The sequence below is a fragment of the Amblyomma americanum genome, chromosome 1 (assembly GCF_052857255.1).
Source record: "Amblyomma americanum isolate KBUSLIRL-KWMA chromosome 1, ASM5285725v1, whole genome shotgun sequence".
NCBI classification, from domain to species: domain Eukaryota; kingdom Metazoa; phylum Arthropoda; class Arachnida; order Ixodida; family Ixodidae; genus Amblyomma; species Amblyomma americanum.
This window is the reverse complement of record NC_135497.1, coordinates 332,649,192-332,669,751: the sequence shown is the minus strand read 5'-3', so window position 1 is coordinate 332,669,751 and position 20,560 is coordinate 332,649,192. Positions and strand designations below refer to the sequence as shown.

The window sequence follows — 20,560 nt, the reverse complement described above, 5'->3', positions numbered from 1 at the left end:
CCTCGTTCTGGTTGGTTTGTTTCCGCGGATTACATTTAGGTACACTTTTAAGATTTATTTCTAAGTACATGCCTGTCTCGTGACTTTTTCGTTTGCTTGCTCTTTGCTGCCTTCAGCTTCGTTGCGGAACTCGTCAACAACATGTTCAGAAAGTCGCTTGCTTTTAAAAGGGTGCACAAGGTTTTTTGAGAATCTCGTGACCGGTTCTGAAAGAAACGTGAAAAGAATCGTTTTTTTTCTTACTGGTGATGCGGATAACGTGTGGTGTTCTCCTCACACAGCGCCCCCTTCTCTCATGCAGGACTCGTACGTGACCATGATGGAGTACATCTCAGGCGTGGACCTGATGCGCGTGGTGACCAAGGCGACGTACCTAAATATTGAGCACGTACAGGTCGTAATGGCGCAGCTGATCCTGGCGTTGGAGCACCTCCACTTGCGAGGCTTCCTGCACCGCGACGTGAAGGTCTCCAAGTAAGTCCACTCACCGCAGCACCGGGAGCTGTCGAGGCACGTCTTAATGAAAAGCATTGCAGCATGCTCATCGTTCCTGGCGGCCGGGTCAAGCTGATCGACTTTGACACCAACAAGGTCTGCCTCGGCCACTGTGAGTGTGCTTGAGCCTCATAATAGTGCAGAACCCAAGCGCCGAAATGGCCATGCGCGAAAGCATAAGACGCTCTCAAGACGCAGGACGACCACATAAGCAGGAAGCTCAGGGCCCTCACAGACCTTTCCAGTAGGGGCTCCTTAGGCGTCGCCATATTGCTTGTTGGGCTGTTGTGTGCACCTGACAGCGCGGTGGAAGCAGCAGCGTTTGCAACAGCCCAAAGAGGAGGTGTTTCGACGCCTCCTTCGCTCGATAGAAAGATGGAGAGAAACTCCTCCTTTATGGGCGGCTGCAAGTCATTTCCGCTGCCGCTTCCACCGCGCTGTCATCAGGTGCACACAACAGCCCAGCGAGCAATATGGCGTAAGCAAGATACGGTGGCGCACCTGCCGCCTTGTGAGGGTAACAGCTGGAGGTATGGCCCTTAAAAATTCATGTAAACGTAAGTTCTGGCAACAGTTTTCTTATTCCACAGTGCTACAGTGAGGTCTACCCTTTGTTAAGAAAAGCGTAATGCACCCTAAAAAAGAATGTGAAAATTTAAATGTCGTATCAACGCACATGTATTTTTAAAACACTATAATAGGCGTGTGCCGAAGTTACCCCCGGCTGTTGGTACTGGTCAGGAGAGCAGCCCGTAGAAACGGATGTAAGAAAAATTTTCGAAAATAATTATCTTCTTTCACAGTGCACATGTGAGGCCGTTCGTTCTTTACAGCTGGCATAGAACAGCTGGCATTTATTTTCAAGAAAAGTGTGAAAAAGTATTCAATGTCATTTTGAAACGTCAAGACAATTATGTGTGGGGAAGACTGGCATACCGCCACAACGTCTAGACGCCAAAGCAGGTCGGTGTTTCCGAATTTGACAGCCTTCTCGTTTGTCCCACATGCTTCATGTGCGCTAAATTTCCTCGCGAATGCAGTCGTCGAAACTAGACAGACTAGAGAGCCGTACACGGAAGACAGGTCCCAAACAACATGATAAGCGAACCACGCACCGTAGCTGACAAGAGCGCAGCCCATGTACCTGGCCACCTCTAGCGTCCACCAGCGCCCCTATGTTTGCAAACACGGTATTGGTCTATAGACTTTTCCAACCTGTGCGTGAGCGTACTGCTCGCTATAGATTGCTGTGTGCACCTGGCGCAAGGACGGTGAAAGTTGTAGCGCCAGGTCTACAGAGCAGTCTATAGAAAGCAATATGACGACGCGCGGGTTGGAAAAGTCTAGAGAGGGGTTCAAGCAAACTCTCGCGCGGGATTGCCGTCACATGTGTCCGGATTGTTTAGCAAGTGTCCAAGTGCGCCATGTGAGCAACGGGACCGGTTGGCTCGAAGACCAATCCGATCACATTCTAAGTCTCCCAGAAAGTTTTCAAGGGCCCTCTCCGAAGAGTTGTATTGAACGGATAGTGATTTATGCTTGTGCTTACTCTTCTTGAAGACTCAGGTGGCGGAAAGATCTTTTTGATGACAGAAAAACATGGAATTTGTAGGAGTGAGTCCGAAAGGTTTTGTCCGCATTTAGGGTCGCCGTGGTGGCTCAGCGGCTACGGTTCTCTGCTTCCAAGATCTAGTTCGCGGCTTTGTTTGTAGCCTATCGGCGCATTAATGTGGACGCGAAATGTAAAACACTTGAGTGCATGGGCTTTTAGGGCGGATCTAGGAACCCCAGGTAATCGCAACCAGTACGAGGTCCTCAATTCACTACAGCGTACTTCGTAGCTACAGTTTAAATTTCGCGCATTAAAACCCATTAATTTACTGAAATCCCTCTTTTGGGATCTTGGCTCCGCAATAAATCTGCTTTTTGAAGGGCGACATGTTCAAGCTTACTGCGCGCAGAAGTTTGTCCCTTAGGAGAACCAAACGTAGGCCCTCCCTTAAGCTGTTGACGGTAAGGACTGACGAGCAAAATCATACCGGCTGTCCTAGCGTGCGCCTGCTCACAATGCGCACTTCCGTGAGTTAGAAATTATGTTAAAAATTACTCTCGGCACCTGGGCAATAAAATGCTCCCTTTCACAGTTTCAAAACGGCTGGTGAAGGGATACTTCGCCAGGACAGCGTTTGAATTCCACGACGGCGAGTCCGCGGGAACGATCCCGTACATGGCTCCCGAGATCCTTAAACGACGGCCATATGGTAAGAACGCTGCCTGGCTACCGTTGAAGTAAATGTGCTCACGCTTCGCTTCCTACGCGTGCAGGTAGGGCGTGCGACTGGTGGTCTTCAGGCATCGTCTTTTACAAGCTGATGACCGGCAGAGTGCCCTTCAGAGGAAGGACGAAGCAGCTACTACGGGACCGCATCATCGGAGGTGACGGAGCCCAGAGCCTGCATTCCCGACAGGAACCGCAAGATGCGACTATCATGCAAGCTTTGCACAACCTTTAATTAGCAAACTCAGTCATCTGGACCTTATATAGAATTGAAAACTCTTAAGCGCAGTCATAGTGATAGAAATCCCCCACGCGTACAACAGAAACTACATGGGCCTACACTGTACCCCGAAGTAATAATACAGAAAACCTCGAAGTAAGGCAAAAAAAGAAATAAATAGAAGTCATTCCTTCAATCTGACTTCGGCAATTTCTCTGTTGCAGCCCCGTTGAAGTGGCCGAAAACTGAAGAGCACCCTCACTCGGCGACGCCAGAAGCAAAAGACATGGTATTCAAGCTTCTGCGAAAAAAACCCTATCGAACGACTCGCGTCTCGGCACTACCAGGACCTGAAGAACCACCCCTTCTTCAGTGGCTTCAACTGGAAGGCGCTGAGCGCGAACAAGTTCCTGTGCGACATCACTGCCATCGCGGAAGCCATGGGCGGAGGCTTGGCGGTGTCTACCATCGACGAGGCGCCCGTTCGCGAGGGCTCCAAAAAGCCGAGGTCGTCCAAGCCGCCTTCGAGGGGGGAGTCGCCGCTCGAGTTAAAGAAGGAGGAGCAGTTGTGTGAGTCGCTGAGAACGATGTCAAACGACCAAGCGCACTAAGATTTTAGTGGCGCAACATGACACCCATAGCCCAAAATTGACAGCGTTTTATAGCTTACTCTTGAAGCATAACGATGCCAAACACACAATGTTTTCTTGCCGAGTGCAGTCAGATACTGTTCCACGACAACAAGGCGCTTTGTGTCGCCGCCATGAGTCTGCATTCGTTCGCGATGAAAACATGTGTAACGCTGCCATTGGGCTAGGTTTCTTTAGCTTCCTGGTAATGATTTGACCGCGTATCTAACAATGCACTGAATTATTCGTGTTTCCTCCGAAAACTATTCCATTACCTCTGCAAAATTATTGAGTGCATTAGGATTTTATACAGCCATATTTATCACACAATGCAGCGTATGCAGCGTAGGGCCACTACGTTTGCTTTAATTGCTGCCTCAATCTAAGCAGCTCCAGAGTGCAGTCTCTAGACGTCAGACCGCTATGTTTTTCCGCTTAACAACTACGAACACGACGCCGGGTTGTATAGGCCTCAAAGATAAGCAAATACGATTTTTCTCGGCATGACACAAATTAGAATGACTGTGTCAGAAGATTCACCCAGCCGCATTGACGATTTTCACGGCCTTGAGGGTGCCTCAGTTAATCCAGTATTACGGCGTTACGGCGGACTGCTTCAGTGCTCAGCCTGGGAAGAATCGTGATTGTTGTAAAATTCACACCTGGACTCCATGTACGCGAAAACTCACGCGAAGGCGACGGCGACGGCTGGCGTTCGCTCCGTCGCTTGTGGGCAGCCTCCATGCAAGCGAAGGCGGCAGGCGACGCGAACCCGCGACGTGCGCAGCAGACTCAAGCTTAGAAACACGCCCGTAACCTGTTCTCTCTCTTAAAATTTTGTGAGGGTGCCTCAGTCAGGGCCAAATGAATATTTCCTCTGCGGCAGCGGTGTAGCGGCAGTGGAGATAGCCAAAGGCGTGCTTGCGGAGACGAAGTCACATCACGGGTTCACGGGGGAGGTGTGCTTTCGTTCGGCGCCTGTGCACTCCGGTTTAGTAAAAACACTCCCATAAACTGTCACCCCAATCTGATGGTATGTGACCAAACTATAATTACACCAGTGAGAATGCGCGCCCCGAGTGTTTCTGCACAGTTGGAGCGCAGCGGCACAGTGGATCGAGCGCCGGTACCCGCGGCTCGACACGCATCTCTCCCTGCAGTACGCCCGCTCCAAATGCTGTTAGCCCTCCGCACCCAACAAGTAGATTGTTTTAATTATTTAAATCATGCGGGTCTGCCTCTCAGCTACAACACCAAATATTTTCTCGATGGTGGCGATGACCAAGACGACGGGCGGGTTTCGTGAGATGTACCCGTGAGAAACCGTAGACAAACCGGAAACGGCTTTGGGGGGCTCTTATTGGCCAGTCGCGTGGGGGAATTCCGGGCGACGAGCGAAATTTTCTGTGGGTGCAGATCCGAGCGACACGGCAAGCGACGCATGCATTTTGCTTCGCGCGACGGCGTCGCTCGTCGCTTGCCGCCGTCGCCCTCGCGTTCGCGTGAGTTTTCGCGTACATGGAGTCCAGGCTTTAACATTAAACTCGCAGACAAGAGGTTCCTTATGGCACACATTTGAAGGAAGCCAACATTCACCGAAAGGAAGGAAAACACAGGGGAATGTGTGTTTATTTGTTAATTTCTGGTGTTGATCATTGACTAATCAGTAGAGTGGTAATTGTTTTCCTGAGAGGTTATTTATTAAAAAGCTGAAGGGAAAACCACATGCTACCAGTGGGATCTGAACCCACGACATCCGAATGTCGCGTACGTGCTCCGACAGCTGAGCTATGGTGGCGGCTGTCCAACCTTCTACTTTTGAGTATATTCCTGTTGTGTAACCTAACCTTGAGAAGTGTTCACGAGCACCAGTCTCGTCCACAGCGGCGATCGTAGAACGTGCTGTAATACCGCAAGTGCCACACGGAACGTGGTCGAACAGCGAGAGCGAAGCTCAACGAGGGCCTCGGTTTTGGCAGTCTTGATGCCATAGGGAATTCTCAGAGAGCTGCCGGTCTCACCGTTAGGTCATGTTCCCATACCCAACAAATCTGGACGAAAGTATTTGTGCTACTGGAAACCGTTTATGAACGTATTTTGTCTTCCATGTATTGTAACACTACACCATAACAGTCAATCATCCGTCAACAGGCTTGCATTTGTTTGCTATTAATGTTTTTGCGATCGTCAAAAGCACTCGCCGCTGTTTCTTTTTTATAGCAGCCTTAACTATTCCATGCGAGCGATAGAAGAACTTTCAAAGAAAAATCTCGCTACACATCGGAAGAATGAAACCTTACCTTCAACATTTCCATAAGAGAACCTTACAATTTTCCAATGCTCAAAATTTTTCCCAAGAATGTTGCACATGTAGCTCTTGCGGTGTTCCGCTATGGATGAAAATGCAGCTGGCGAACGCTCTCAAGCTTGAGCTACCCGCAGCAGCAATATACTCGAAAGTAGAAGGTTGGACAGCCGCCATAGCACCATACGCGACATTCGGATGTCGTGAGTTCGGTTTCTACTGGTGGCATGTGGTTTTACCTTCCACTTTCTAATCAATTATCTTTCAGGTAAAAAAAGTACTACAGTACTGATTTCTCATTGAACAACACAATTTAAAAAATATGGTAAGTTCTAACGTAGTTAAATCGAGTAGACGTGCAAAATCATTAGCTTACCCTTGCTGGCTCATGGCTTTGCTTTGCTGGGTCGTCGGCACGTATGGCGACGATATTAAACTCAGGTTAAGCTCTGATCGAGGTTCAGCAGATCTGATCTGTACGCGCCGCAGATGGAAGCTGATGAAGACGGCGATGTGCAATGCACAGCGCTAGAGTGTTTTGCTGTTTAACACGAGGAGCAATCGGCTGCGGCGATAGCTTAGTCCTGTCGGGCGTGGGTTGAAATCGCGACTGCGATTTCAACCCACGCCCGACAGGACTAAGCTATATTTTAAGCAATAATATTTAATAATAATAATATAATAATAATATATAATCATTATATATAAGCAATATTTTTAATTAATTCAAGGTCGGGGTCAATGCTTCAGCGGTGAATCGATTTTTGCAGCTTTGGTCGTGAAGTAGCACTTTCTCTCTAACACACACACACGCGCGCACACGCACACACGCACACACGCACACGCACACACACACACACACACACACACACACACACACACACACACACACACACACACACACACACACACACACACACACACACACACACACACACACACGCACACGCACACGCACACACGCACACGCACACACACACACACACACACACACACACACACACACACACACACACACACACACACACACACACACACACACACACACACACACACACACACACACACACACATTGTCCTGTGATTTCCTTGGTTTCGGTGGCTGGTGGCTTCCTTTGTCTGTCGATGGTGACAACCTCGTGTGATCCAGTCTTCTCTCGAGCGTGTAAAGGAACAAACGTTAAACAAAGTAGTTGCTGTTTGGCGTTTCAAAAGGGCAGTTGTGAGAGTGGAGTGGTTGACGATGGACGCCCACTTTGCAGAGAATTTAAAATCAATGTCATAGAAGATGAACACTTTTGTACAACGGATGAATGATAAAATTAGAAGCGCATCTTTTTTCTTTGCATTTAGCAAGCACTAAAGGTAAGCAAGACTCAGCGATGGCCGATTTGTGATGCTGCTTCGCAGAAAAAAAGCTTCGAAAGTTTTCCGAAAGCTGTCCGTTGAGTTCGAACTAACAAAGGTCTGCCGTTTTGCATTTTTTATGGTCATGATTTGTATGAACCGTGTACTACTATGAACATGTGCATGAATTTATAATCATGTGCACCACCGAGGTCGTCTTTTTCGTGCACCGCTACTGGGATCAATTAACCTCGCCCTGTGCTCTCAATAAAAGAGGTAGGACTGCGTGAATCCCACTGGACAGGAGACAAACTAAAACGTCATCACGGGCCATTTTTGAAATGAACCAACTATCCTGCAAGAATGTTCTACTACAGCTTGTGCTCTCAGTTCGCTCGTATACCTCATATTTTGATCAATAATTAACGATGTAATAACTAAATTTAACGAATAAACTTTTTTACTTTCAGTGGGCAGGGTTACATAGCAAAATTCATGGCCGTCAACATTGAATGTGAGCCCTATATTTAAATTTTCTTAATCGACAATAAGTTCCTAAATATCGAACGTCAAAAAATACATTTCTGAGCTCCCTGAGTTGCTTTCCCCCACTGCATATTTATAAAAGGCGTATCTCGCACTTTTTAATGCATCAAATACAGGCGCAGTTCGGGCACTTGATGATATAGAAGGAGTTAACTTGATTTCTGCGGCGATACCACGCGCAGCCGCGCCATTTTAAAGCTAGGTAATGCTGGAAAGCCAAGTCAGCAAGATTTCAAGTGCATGTTTTTGACGTTCGATATTTCGAACCACATTGCCGATTTAAAAAATTTAGAAACAGGGCTCACCTTAGATTTTGACGGCCAGTGAGTTTCGTAATATAACACTGCCTCCTAAAATAAAAAAAATAAAAAGCTTAATCGGTGATATAGGTTAGTTATTCGCATAATTATTGATCCATATAAGGTAATGTACACCTTGCTGTACAATCCAGCTCAACAAACCGCACCGACGTATCTCTGTGTTTTTAAAATAGAAGTCTTTAAAGTTTAAAAAAAATCGTGGAAATATTCGACTTCAGATCTGCTACAAAACTTGACTTAACATTCATAACTTGTTTCTATTTGGCCTGCGCGGCTTCACGGCTCACGTACTGGTGGCAGCAAAGTAACCTCTGCATTATGGGCGCATGTGCAGCTGCCGGTGCTACGACAAACACAAAGAAGCGGAAGCTACAAAAGATCGAAGACATGATCGACATGGAACCCGACCTACAAAAGCCGCTCTACACATACGCCACATCCAGCTTCAAAAAGCTCGTCATCACGGTCAGTTTCAGTTGGCCGAATTCATTAGTCGTGCCTTGTAGTTGCTTTCACCTATGTTCGCGTACGCACGGCACTGCTGTCACGGTCAAGTCAGAGCGGCCTTGTTGGCACTTCATGACGTGCGCGGCTTATTAAGGCAGACAGCAGTTGTGGTGTGCCATCCCTCTGCTCTGCATAGTTGGATCACAGCATACTGCTATTGAAATTGAACATCAATGAATGTTTATAACGCGACAGCGTTAAGGGTCACGTGTCGCAGAAAAGCCGGTGTCGTCATCGTCGTCGCGGTCGTTGGCCGTGGGCGAAAAATCCCGACGGAAGCAAATAAATTAAAGTGGGCTGAAGAGAAGTTTATGGTTTATGGGAGTTTAACGTCCCAAAGCGACTCAGGCTATGAGAGACGCCGTAGTGAAGGGCTCCGGAAATTTCGATCACCTGGGGTTCCTTAACGTGCACTGACATCGCACAGTACACGGGCCTGTAGAATTTCGCCTTCATCGAAATTCTACCGCCGCGGTCGGGATCGAACCCGCGTCTTTCGGGCCAGCAGCCGAGCGCCGTAACCACTCTGCCACCGCGGCGGCTGGGCTGAAGAGAAAATTCGGCTAATTTTGGTTCGAGAGGGAATAGAACCTAGGACCTTAGGACTGCGAGATGGGTACGCTAACAATTGGCCACGAAGGCTTGTTGGTTCAATCTGAATAAAGGTGAACCTAGCGAACGCGGTATGGTTTTTGACGTAGTAAAGTGTCTTAGAAACATGTATTGAGGCGTACACGAGTAATTATGAGTATGTTAACTAGAAATTAGGTAACTGACCAGGCGATGCTAATGGGACCCGATAACAAATATTTTATCCAAAAACAAGGAGTCTGCATTGGCTCGAGCGTCGCTCCTGCCCTTAGTGATCTACAGCGCTGGTGTTTGTCTTTCTCTTGTCTCGTCTTCCGTAGCGCTGTTTTATTTAATTCTTCAGACATTTACCAACAAGCCCGTATTTGCCCTCTTCTGGAACAAAGTTTAAGCGCCCCCACCTCCAATTTTTCTTAAGTAAAGCTTGTGACACTGATACGAAATGAGAAAAAAAAAACGACGCGTAATGGAGAGCGCGTGCTCATCTTTGCAAGAAGAGCACATGACGCAACATTTTACGCATACGCTGGCGAGAAGAAATATTGGAAATCTAGGTAGAAAATCGAGCCAGTTGGTAAACGTTCATATTGTAACTTGCATGATTACAAGGACTAGCGCCGTCTTTCTGCGTCGTCCTTTTGGGCGCTTCAGTTTTGGAAAGAGAAAAAAAGTAGAGGCACCGTTTCGTGAAACTATTGGAGAGCAGCTTTTACGCCAACGGAGTCTAGAAGGGAGCTGGCAGCGCCGCTGTTAGTTTCCTCGGAGGTCTTCAGAACTATGGTCTACGGGTGCATATAGTAACGCACTATGGGGAACTTGCGCTGAAGTTCGTGGTGCCGATTGCTGCGCCATAACACACTGCCTAGCGAGAAGAGCAAGCAGTTTTGAGTAGTACTCATAATACTTTTCCGCGCCACCTTCAGGCGCTTATTGGCGCGAGCCTCCGCGCTCTGTCGAAGGCGCACGTACCGTGCGTCAGCTATCTGGGCTACGCCGAGAGAAGCTAGGCAATGAATGCTGTCAGCCAACCGCGGGTATCTAATCGCGCAGAATGTGTTCTCGCGTTTGCAGCGGCCCAAGTGGCTGACAAAAGCACTTTTGAGTCACCGAATGGAAAAATTGCAGTGCCACCTTGGCAGCGCAGGTTCCCCATAGTGAACGGTGCGTTTTCTGCTGCGATAACACTGCAGCCATGGTCTACAAACAGAGCGTACTAGGAAGCCTTTGCTCTGTCACGAATAGCCTATTTTAGTCGGCGGTATTGAAGTGAGTTGTGTCATTAATTTTTTCGTCATCTACAACGGTGCGGTTCTCCCATTCACGAAGCGGGGATAAAGGGTGAAAGCGTCAGTGTTTCACTCGATTTGGATTTTAAAGGTACGATTTATTTTACACCGGCCTGTTGCCACGCGCTATGAAGTTTTTTTATAAGACGTGCTTACTGTGACACGGTCTGCTTTATAACAGATTCATGGACATATATAAGCGCTTGTAGCACTCAGTAGGTGGTTTTTCTTTATCTTGCAGTTAAGGGCGAAAAAGAGCGTCGAAGTGGATGACAACTTTATGAACACGTCAGGCGTAGAATCTTCAGAAATCGATTACAGAAAAGTTTCGGTCGGCGACAGTATGATTGGCGCAGGGGCAATGTCTGGTGAGTTACAAAATTTTTTTGTTTACTGTGGTGGTCAGAGAAAAAAAACAGCAGCACATATTGATATTTTTCTGACAATATTGATGTTTATGAGGAACACTTGTGGAAAAGTTATAGTCTGGCAAGACGTGTCGCTTGGTCTTTGCTTAAAGAATACTGAAAAGGCGTGCCCTCCATGAAGGCTTTTGCTGCTGTGAATAAAGGCTTCGTATAAAACTCAGTCAACAGTATAAGGATAAATGAGCAAGACAGGAAGTTCTTCCAAAAGCTACTGCTTCAAACTGGTTTCTAGTGCTGCTAAAACTTGTGTAGGGTGACGACATTGATGTTTTCTTTTCAGTAAAAACTCATAAACGAGGTCTGCCGTTTAGAGGGATCATTTTAGAAAGCTACACCTTACATGCCACTGCTTCTAGATTCCTGTAGCAGCAACTAATTGATGCCTTACCGTCACAGACCCATGAAGGCAACCAGAGATCTCAGCCCGTATTGTTGCCTTTCCAATAGGTAGTCTGCATGGCGTTTAGTGCAGATGTTGAAAATTTGTTTTAACCTCTACTGCATTACTGAAGACAAAACGGAGCTCGTCCTCATGGTGTGCCTAGGTATGAATGTAGGTGCTCTTTTTTAAGCGACAGCTTTAAGGTTCCCGTTCAGAGGCATCGGCGTATGTTTAATTAACCCAAGTCACACGTGAGTGGCTGGAATTAAAGTAATTGAAAGAGGATTTGTGAAGCGAAATAAAGAGTGGCGCATGTCTCAAACGATTCAACTTTAGATATTAATTGGTTTTAGAAAATAGAAATTTCTTGAAAGTAGAGTCAAGATTCGAACCCACGATTCTTGAGTCCTCAGATAGACACATTACTCAGTAGGTGGCTCAGGCACTCTTACATTGCTTAAGTACAAGCGAGGTTTTATATGTATGCGAGGTGGCCTTTCATGTAAAGTGATATCTTACGAGTGTAGGATAATGAGTTTTTGTGTAATTGGAGAGGTTGTAATTACGGAAATAATAATTAAGCGAGTAGCAAAATGTATGTTGGCGTTTTATATCCCCTTTGCTCGAAGTGGCATAGTGGCGCGGGCACGCGGCGGCTACGCGAAAAGCCCAGCGATCTGACGAACGCCGCTGCCCTAAAAGATGGCTCGAGCAGCATCACGTTTTCTTAGTGGGGTACCTGCGTCCGTAAGGAGCGCTCATTCGTGGCCATGCGATTGCGTGCGTAGTGCAGTGAGTACTAATCAATGCGTGTGTGTGCGTGCGTGTGCGTGTGTGTGCGTGTGCATGTGCGTGCGTGCGTGTGCGTGCGTGCGTGCGTGTGCGTGTGCGCGTGCGTGTGTGTGTGTGTGTGGGGGGGGGATCATTAAGTGCTTAAACTGCAATGTGGAAGAGCTCAAAGGCAATGTGGAAACTGTCTTGTGTTGTGTTGTGGTAAATCTGTGAATGTGAACAAAGAACACTGACTGTTTGTGAAGAGAGACCGCTGAAGGAAACCATTAACGCTATCACTTCATTCCCTTTAAGGCGGGGCTTAAGTGTCCTCTTAAGTTTTAGAATTCCTTACTTTTTAGCCGTCTTCGAACTTGGCAGGATGACCTGAAGATCTTCATTTAAAGAGATCTATTGTCTGCATTGTCTCTCGGGTAGCTCGGATGCTGAGCAATATTTTCCTAGCTACTGTTCACCCCCATGTGAAATAGAACTGCCTTGTTTGGTTATGTCGATGATTATTTGGTGTTCTTCAAAGAGGCTGCCTTTTCCACGGGTGTAGTCGACATTATGATGATGTTTAAGGAGCGTGGCAAGAAGTGAACTCCACTTTTGAATTATCTAAGGACATTAAGCTGCAGTTTTAGATCTAGAACTCCGGTTTCAGCCGGGATGTGTTCGCTGAGGTTAAATCCGAAGTGAGAAAACAGGCTTTTTGACTAATCATCACGCTACTCCGAATTAATCAAGCCTCCATTTTTTGCACACGTCTTTGCGTTTCCTCTGGTACCCCTCTTTCAAGGTCTCTCCTTATGATCATCGCATAATTGCCCACAGTGAGCTCCAAGCGGAGTGTCAGTCAGCGTCCACTAGTTCTTTGCTTTCGAAATTAAGGTTTAACGACATCTTGTCTGGCCGGGTAGTAGGTTTAGGGTTTAGGGTGGTTTGACGTCCCAAAGCCACTCAGGCTATGAGTGACGCCGTAGTGAAAGGCTCCAGAAATTTCGACCTTCAGGGGTTCTTTAAGGTGCACTGACATCGCACAGTGCACGGGCCTCTAGAATTTCACTTCCATCGAAATTCGACCGCCGCGGTCGGTATCGAACACGCGTCTTTCGAGTCAGTAGCTGAGCGCCGTAACCACTGAGCCACCGTAGCGGCTGGGTAGTAAGTTCATGTCGAAATAAGAAGGAACGCCTACCAAAGGTTCGTGGTGGGATTTTCAAAATGCGGCTGTCGAGACTTTCGAAATTTGCCCGCCAAAGCAGTTCGGAGTGAAGACCATGCTAAATTAATCCCGTCATCTTACCGTCTCACTTGGCCGTCGATTTGTTTAGTGAAACTGGGAAATTTGCGTTCTTTGTGTCGATCGCGTCAAAAGAAGGCCATGAGGGGAAGTTGCTGCCCGCCCCTTGCACGCTGATGTCCAGTGTGACGCATCATGCAGTCGTCCCGCTTCGGATGCTTGGTGTCGGCGGCCGCTAAAGACTTGCGGGGTCTCTGATTGCATCCTGGTGCCTTGGAAATAACTGGTGGGCGCCTGAAGGTCGCCTGGGCCGCAGTGCTCTTCATCATCCCATTTAAGTGCCTTTAAAAACATGTATTTGTGACCGTATCCTTTCCCAAGTACTTACATTTGGCCCTATTTCTTATCACTGGCCAGGAATGAGTGAAACACAAACAGCGCGGTCATCCGAGAAGCTCGACGTCATTTTGTTTCGGAGAAGGAGCCTTGGAAAGTTCTGGAGCTTTGGTGTTAACCTGGAGAGAGTAAAAGGCGAAGGGGACAAGTTCTACTATATGGTCGAGGTAAGAACTGCTTAGTGGTAAGCGGGATTTTTGCGGCAAAGAACGCAAAGCTTTCTTTGACGTCATCTAAAGGCAACGGAAAGTGACAGCGCCCCGTTGATGGCATTGGGATAGACGGGAAATGTTTGCCACTATGACATCTGCCCCATCCGAAGAAGTCATCGAGCTAAGGAGAACGGCGCTGCCAAAGTTATCGCCGTGGTACATTTGGCTGCTACTTGGCGCAACCGGTCCAGCTAAAAAAAGGCTGTTCACAAATCGCACAGTGCTGCTGCCATCGTTGTTTGCCTTCAAGCGCTTTAGGATCAAGTGTAAACTATACCAGACTTGTCAAGCTCGATCCAGCGGTTTTTTTTTTGTAAATTTCAGAAAAACTGGCCTCGAAAGCACAGGCTTGTCGGGTAGCTGATAAAAGGCGGCAAAATAGCACAAAAATAGCAACACTTTTGACATGAGGGAGCGTGGTCTAATACAAAACGTTAACCTCACGGACACTGCATACTGATGTTGGCAGCTGTAGCCAAAAGGCGCGAAAAAATTGTCGGTGGGTGCACCCATACGAACGAACTAGGTCATCAACAATCATATTGGTATGAGAAAGTTTTCCAAAAACGAACGACGTTTTCGCGCAAGTTAAACTCTTCTGTGAAGCCGGCCACCAGCGGCAACTTTAAAGCGCATCCACACGAGCGTCAAGTTTCCCTCGGCAACCTCGTCAATCGTCGATAAAGCGCTAGAAACAGCTACGGGACATTTATGTATTTTGTATGCAAAGGCTGCACATGTAGTGCTCTCGTTATTTTGGGTCAGGATGTGCCGTGGAGGCAAGAATTCTGTTCGCGCTTTTTTTTTTACGCTACGCGAAATTTACCACAGGACTCGTAGATTCGGTAAGCGGGTACGCGGCACCGAGATTGAGACTCCGGGCGCATTCTTCTCCGTGCAAGCGCAGAGTGTGAAGCGCGGCAGCCCCGCCCAGCGGTCGCAGCTGCTGCAGGGTGACGTGGTGGTGGCCGTGAACGGGACGTCAATCAGCAAGATGCCCCTGCCGCAGGTCAAGAAGCTCCTCAACACCTCCGGCGACCAGGTCATCATCACGGTGCTCTCTTCGAGCGCCTTCCGCATCCTCAACACGCGGTGAGCGCACCGCCTCGGACGCACACGTTGTTGATGATGATAAGGCGTATAGTGGTTCCCTGACTGCGCGGTCTTCGAGACATCGCCGGTGGTTCCGCGTTCATCTCTAGGATTAGAGAGGTGGCAGGTATTAGAGCGCAGGTCATGAAGCTAAATTATGTCAGACTGGAGAGATGATGAGTCCTTTGATGTGAAAAGCTACTTAACTTTCATGTCTGATACAGCCACAAATAGCTGCGTGCTTGCAATAGGTCTTTTCCGTGTAGCCGCTGGCAGAGTTTAAAGAAGCTTCGAAACAGCCAATAAGACATGTAGACTAAATATGTATTGGAAACATCTAAAAGGGAAGGAATAAGAGCAGTTCAGGGAGAGCTCGCTTCGCAGACTAGTTCGCCCTCTTTCGGCGATGGCTGAATTGAGATCGCTGCATGCCGCCCGTGACCATGTCCTGATACTTTGTGAGACATGGAGCAGCTTGCTGTATCTGCGAATCCGTGGGGTTGCTTGAGGGCGTCCTATGAATTCCTCGCTGATTTTAGTTTCTCTTTAGAAGGGGTATCTGGTGACCACTGATGTCGAAAAGTCGAGCGAAAGGAAAAGGCATTTCATTTTGCCCTTTTTTGCCGTATCTTTAACTCCATGCACTCAGAAATGAAAGAATGTTGAGCGTGGACCTCCTGCCTTTCAAAGAGTGCACCAAGATGGCGCTTTCCTGCAAGGCGCGTTTGTAGCAAGTACTTCTTGGTGGTCTTTTCGCGATAAACGAGGACAAATGCATTGAAATGGATCCGGTGTGTTCGAGTGGTGGCGCAAGTCCCCGCTATTATTCGCAACAGCTTTCCCGCATGAAACTGTGCTTCCAGCATTAATGCACATCAAATCGAAATCGCAGAAACCTTAGCTTTGGCTGAGCTGAATGCTATTCCACTTTGAAACTAATACGAAAACCAGCACTCATGCCATAAAGCAAAAAAAATACATTTTCTACTGCCAGAAGCTATTAGACAGGTAGCCTCCAACACGCGAGACAATACACGCCAGTTTCATGTATCGTATGTTTCGTTGATTTGGCTTATCCTGCGTAAGATGAATGCGCGATCGCGTCGGGTCCCATCCCGCCGAATGGTTGGCTTCTAAGTAGTCTCCTAGCGGTTGGGCGTTTCGTGACGGCAGGAAGTTGAAGGAAAACTGGTGTATTGTTGCATGGAACGTTGTCTTGTTGCAACCGTGTTGTTGTATGGAACGAGCTGCTATTATAGAACTCTTTAAGAACATGTTCACGCATGACTATGGAACAGAGAGATAGAAAACAAAAGAAACATTTGAGCTACGTGTAGCTCGGCAGAGGCGCGGCGGCGAGAACTTCATTCTGAATACATGTTAAGCTAACTTCACGTACTAAAGCAGTGGGGAATGTAAGCGAAGCTGTACTAGATGGCTTCTGACCAATTTTGACTACGCGGCATTCTACCGAATATCGGTGATCGGGTGTTTTTGCGTATCGCTCTCATCCAAAGCTGTGTCCCTGCAGCCGCGAATTGAATCTACACGCTAGCAGGATAGCAGAAAAAAAAAGAATTTATAATAGAAACGTTCTATCCAGCGGGCGGCCGGGGCACACCAACTTGAACAATAGAAAGATGGGTTGTGCAAGGCGAAGTTCACACGAGAGGACACACGCACACTCTTATCTGAAGTTTACTCGAGGAACAAATATACATATTGTTGCCAAGAGCAGCGTAAATTAATCTTTTACCTGCCACACAAATGCAAGCCTCTAATAAAACAATTTGCTCTTTTTTTAGCATGGTAATGCACGCATCTCGGGTTTTTTTTCGTGGTCCGCTTTGACAAAATTTCTACTCAAGGTTTTCATTTCACTGGAGGTGTGCTTTACTGCCTCGTGAAGAAAATATTTTCTTAGAAGTAGGACGCAGTAGTTTAGCCAACATTACCCGAGTAGGACAAGATCTGGAATGGTGAGTACATCGACATACCACACGCATTCTTTTGAGCCAGCCATTACTAACCAGTCACGTTCGTATGCTCGTTACGCATACATTGTGAGTACGTTTTCCTTCTAGATATCGAGAGTATATAATACAGCTCTTGGACTCTCAAGACAAAAAAAAAATTATTTGTTTCGAGCCCTGGCCGGGTGCTACGAATATAGTCTTTGTGAAAGGTGTGTAGCCCACGGGATTAGGGTCTTTAGCTGGAGGGGTGAAGCCGGGAGTTTCTCTGGCATTCTAAGGATTCTCAATTCTGGCTATGCAAAGGGAGCCACACTACATAGCCCTAGGAGCAAACCTCGTGGGCTTTATACTTTTGACAAAAGTTGTACATGTTTCTTTAATTAAACGTGGCACGCTGCTATCATTATTAATGGGAAATTGATTTCTTCTCTACACGCGGAATTGGCAGCAAGGAAAAAGCACCGAAAGGGCTTGGTGTCTGGGATAAAATGACGCATTTTCCTTAAACGTGACAGCTGCATTAATCATGGCCATGATAGTCTACTTCTTGATGAGCAGCGCGAACGGGAACGGGACGCAAGAGAGAGGCACACTGACGAGCGCTGACTTGCCACTAAATAGTACTTAAACCGCGGGAATATATTCAAAAGCACCGAAGTTTGGGCCAGTTTGTATTGATCCATCTTGAAAAAACGTAGCAGCACGATAACACGGGGACGAAAAAGACACACATACGACAGGACGAATGTAGCATTCGTCCTGTCGTATTTGTGTCTATTTCGTCCGCGTTTTTTCGTACTGCTACGTTTTTTCAAGATGGAATATATGCACCTGGCTCCAAACAACGAGGAGAAAAGGAGACAACAAATCACAAGAGGAATAAAAAAAATCTGACGGCAGCAGCAACTAAGGCGCCACAGTCATGTCTCTAAATACTAGCTGTTCTGCAGACTGTGCCAAAGGAGGACAGCTGACTCGTGTCTTTTAACCGCGCAATTTCAGCAGCTCATACGATTTCGCGCGTTTTCTTATTCTTATTCTTTTATATCACCTTACTCTCAGTGATGTCCACCTTGCAATCTAAATAACTACAGAGTAGACCAATATGTCACTTCAATACCTTGTTCGCATTGTAGTAATTTTTTTTTAGACGGTCATCTTCCTGGAGGCCTGCCCAACGTACTGCTTAACCACAAGATAGTGGAATGGCGGATAGAACGCCTCGTTCACATGTCGCGTATCGGTGTCCCTGCCTTTTTCTTGTATTCAAGCGCGACCACATCGACGCTGTTTACGTTTCTGCAGATCTTGCTTAGTTATTCGGTAGGTGAAAAAAAAACAGATTTAACGTCAACTCGATTGCCTATCGTTATAAGTCTTACCGGGAGGTGGTGAACACAAGAAATAACAGTTATTTTTCATTTTGTCTTCTCATGTGCGTTCGATTCGATCTTTATATTTCTACGTTTCTCGTTAGCAACTTTAAATGTGTGAGAGTTGATTAAATTGCAGCCACAAGCAGTTGTTATCTTAAGGCGCTTGGTTTGATTGCTGAAACTTTCTTGCTTAGAATGAACACACGAGTTTTTTTAGCGCGTTGTTGTAGCACGACGTAGCCATTGAATGTTCAATGGGTTTTTACCTCGCGGCTCCTAAGCCCTACACTTGTTATTTGGCATTATTCGGAGGTTGAGGATTAGAAATCTGGTCGCATCATTCTGAGACCCCTCACTAGTGAATATGAGAGGATGGCACCAATTAGAAGCCTGTTGCATCTGCTGGGCATGGTTGCCTGAAAGCCTGAAGCATTTCTGTGTAACCGGACAATGAAACAGTCAATAAATCTAAAGCATTGCACCACCTTGGCACATTGTAAGTGACTTTAGAGAGTGCTATTTTTTTTTGCGCCAATAAGGTGCCTCTAAGTACGAGAGTTATACACTATCCAATGTAAACCTCTTGCTCTTGAAAGTAAATCTAGTCGTCCCAGGTATGCTGTATTCTTGTGCTAATAACAGCTTCTTAAGTACTGTCGCTATGCATTGTTTAATGCAAATCTCTTGTTTTTGAAAATAAGCCTCGTCTATGTAGGTGTATTCTAAATGCATGTTAGTAGTTCTGAACACACCATTAATGAAAGGATTGTTTTATTTCGGAGTGAAACCGCGTAGTGCCTGTCGGTGCGTTCTTCAATGCCCCAATGAAAGCTTTGATTTGGTTTGGTTTTTGCTTTAGGGTGGCTTAACGTTCCAAGGCGACTGAGGCTATGAGGGACGCCGTAGTGAAGGGCTCCGGAAATGTCGACCACCTGGGGTTCTTTAACATGCACTGACATCGCACAGTACACGGGCCTCTAAAATTTCACCTCCATTGAAATTCGACCGCCGCGGCCGGGATCGAACCCGCGTCTTTCAGGCCAGCAGCCGAGCGCCGTAACCACTCAGCCACCGCGGCGGCTGAAAGCTTTTTCAACGTAAATTACTATACTGGTACAAAATGGCTAAACGCGGTGAATGTAGCTTCGCAAGCTGCCTCTTTGAACAACTTATATGCGCTAGTTTATGAAGCTTACTTCTTTCCCTGACTACGCTAGGTCTGGAGAACTCAGCTTGATGTCGTCCTCACAACACGCGGTGCCAATAATCGCCCCCTGTCCCGCTAATTCGGGAGACATGCAGCGAAACACAGACGCAATCAGAACTGCTAAGTCAAGATTAAACCAAGGTGCGTGCCGACGCGGCCGCCGGCCGCAGTACTAGGCTGTGTCGAGGAGGCTGTGACATAACGCATCTGCTTGTGAAATCAGTTTATTCGGGACTGACAGCCAAATGTCCCCCCCCCCCCCCCTTTTATTCGTCTTCTAACATTTCTTTCAACTTTGCCCCGTGCAATTATCTCGTGTAATAGGTATAGTACTCGTCAACTAATCCGTACACATTGCTACCTCCCTTACAGAAATAGCCTATAGACAGTCTATAGACTTCTTATTCCCTCTATTGCCTTCCTTTAGATATTTCTTTTTGTCTATTCATAGTCTATAGACTGCATAAACAAAAGTCTACTAAAAGTGTATGGCCATAAATCTATGGCGCGGATACCTTTTCAATTCGACTATTGACATAAATGTGATCTTTTGTCGACAAGAACTTCCGAAAACCTGCCTGCGCCCTGGGTTGGCTTCAGTGTTGCTCTGATTTTATCAGCAATAATGTAGAGTAATGAACCACGAGTAATGAACTAATTTGTGTGTAGCTTTTCAGACCTTCCATATTAATTTCTTAATAAATTAGCATAATGTTATCGTCCCTGAATGTGTTTGAGACCTTAGGGCTTTTGAGACAATGACCACGCAGCGAAGCAAGCCTTTTGAGCACTATATCCCCGCCCTCTTTCCAGAGATGAACGCATTTCGTCCTCACCCGTGGCTTCCTTCTCTTCTTTGTTCGCGAGGCTTTGTTTGGCTCTTCGGTTACAAACGCAGTTTCTACGGTGTTAATATTTCTTGGAGTATTACTGTCTGAATACCGTACAAT

At 46.8% G+C, this 20,560-nt stretch overlaps 1 pseudogene across 1 annotated transcript in view; it reads left to right on the top strand.

Annotated features, from left to right (window-relative positions):
* The window catches only part of LOC144120968 (uncharacterized), a 63,102-nt pseudogene that overhangs the window by 25,077 nt on the left and 17,465 nt on the right, over positions 1–20,560 (top strand). The window contains exons 7-16 of the transcript XR_013312505.1: positions 302–474; positions 537–607; positions 2,640–2,756; positions 2,821–2,986; positions 3,097–3,116; positions 3,218–3,563; positions 8,475–8,605; positions 10,766–10,892; positions 13,769–13,914; positions 14,867–15,051. The product of XR_013312505.1 is annotated as an uncharacterized LOC144120968 (transcript). The remainder of the gene's footprint in view (positions 1–301; positions 475–536; positions 608–2,639; positions 2,757–2,820; positions 2,987–3,096; positions 3,117–3,217; positions 3,564–8,474; positions 8,606–10,765; positions 10,893–13,768; positions 13,915–14,866; positions 15,052–20,560) is intronic.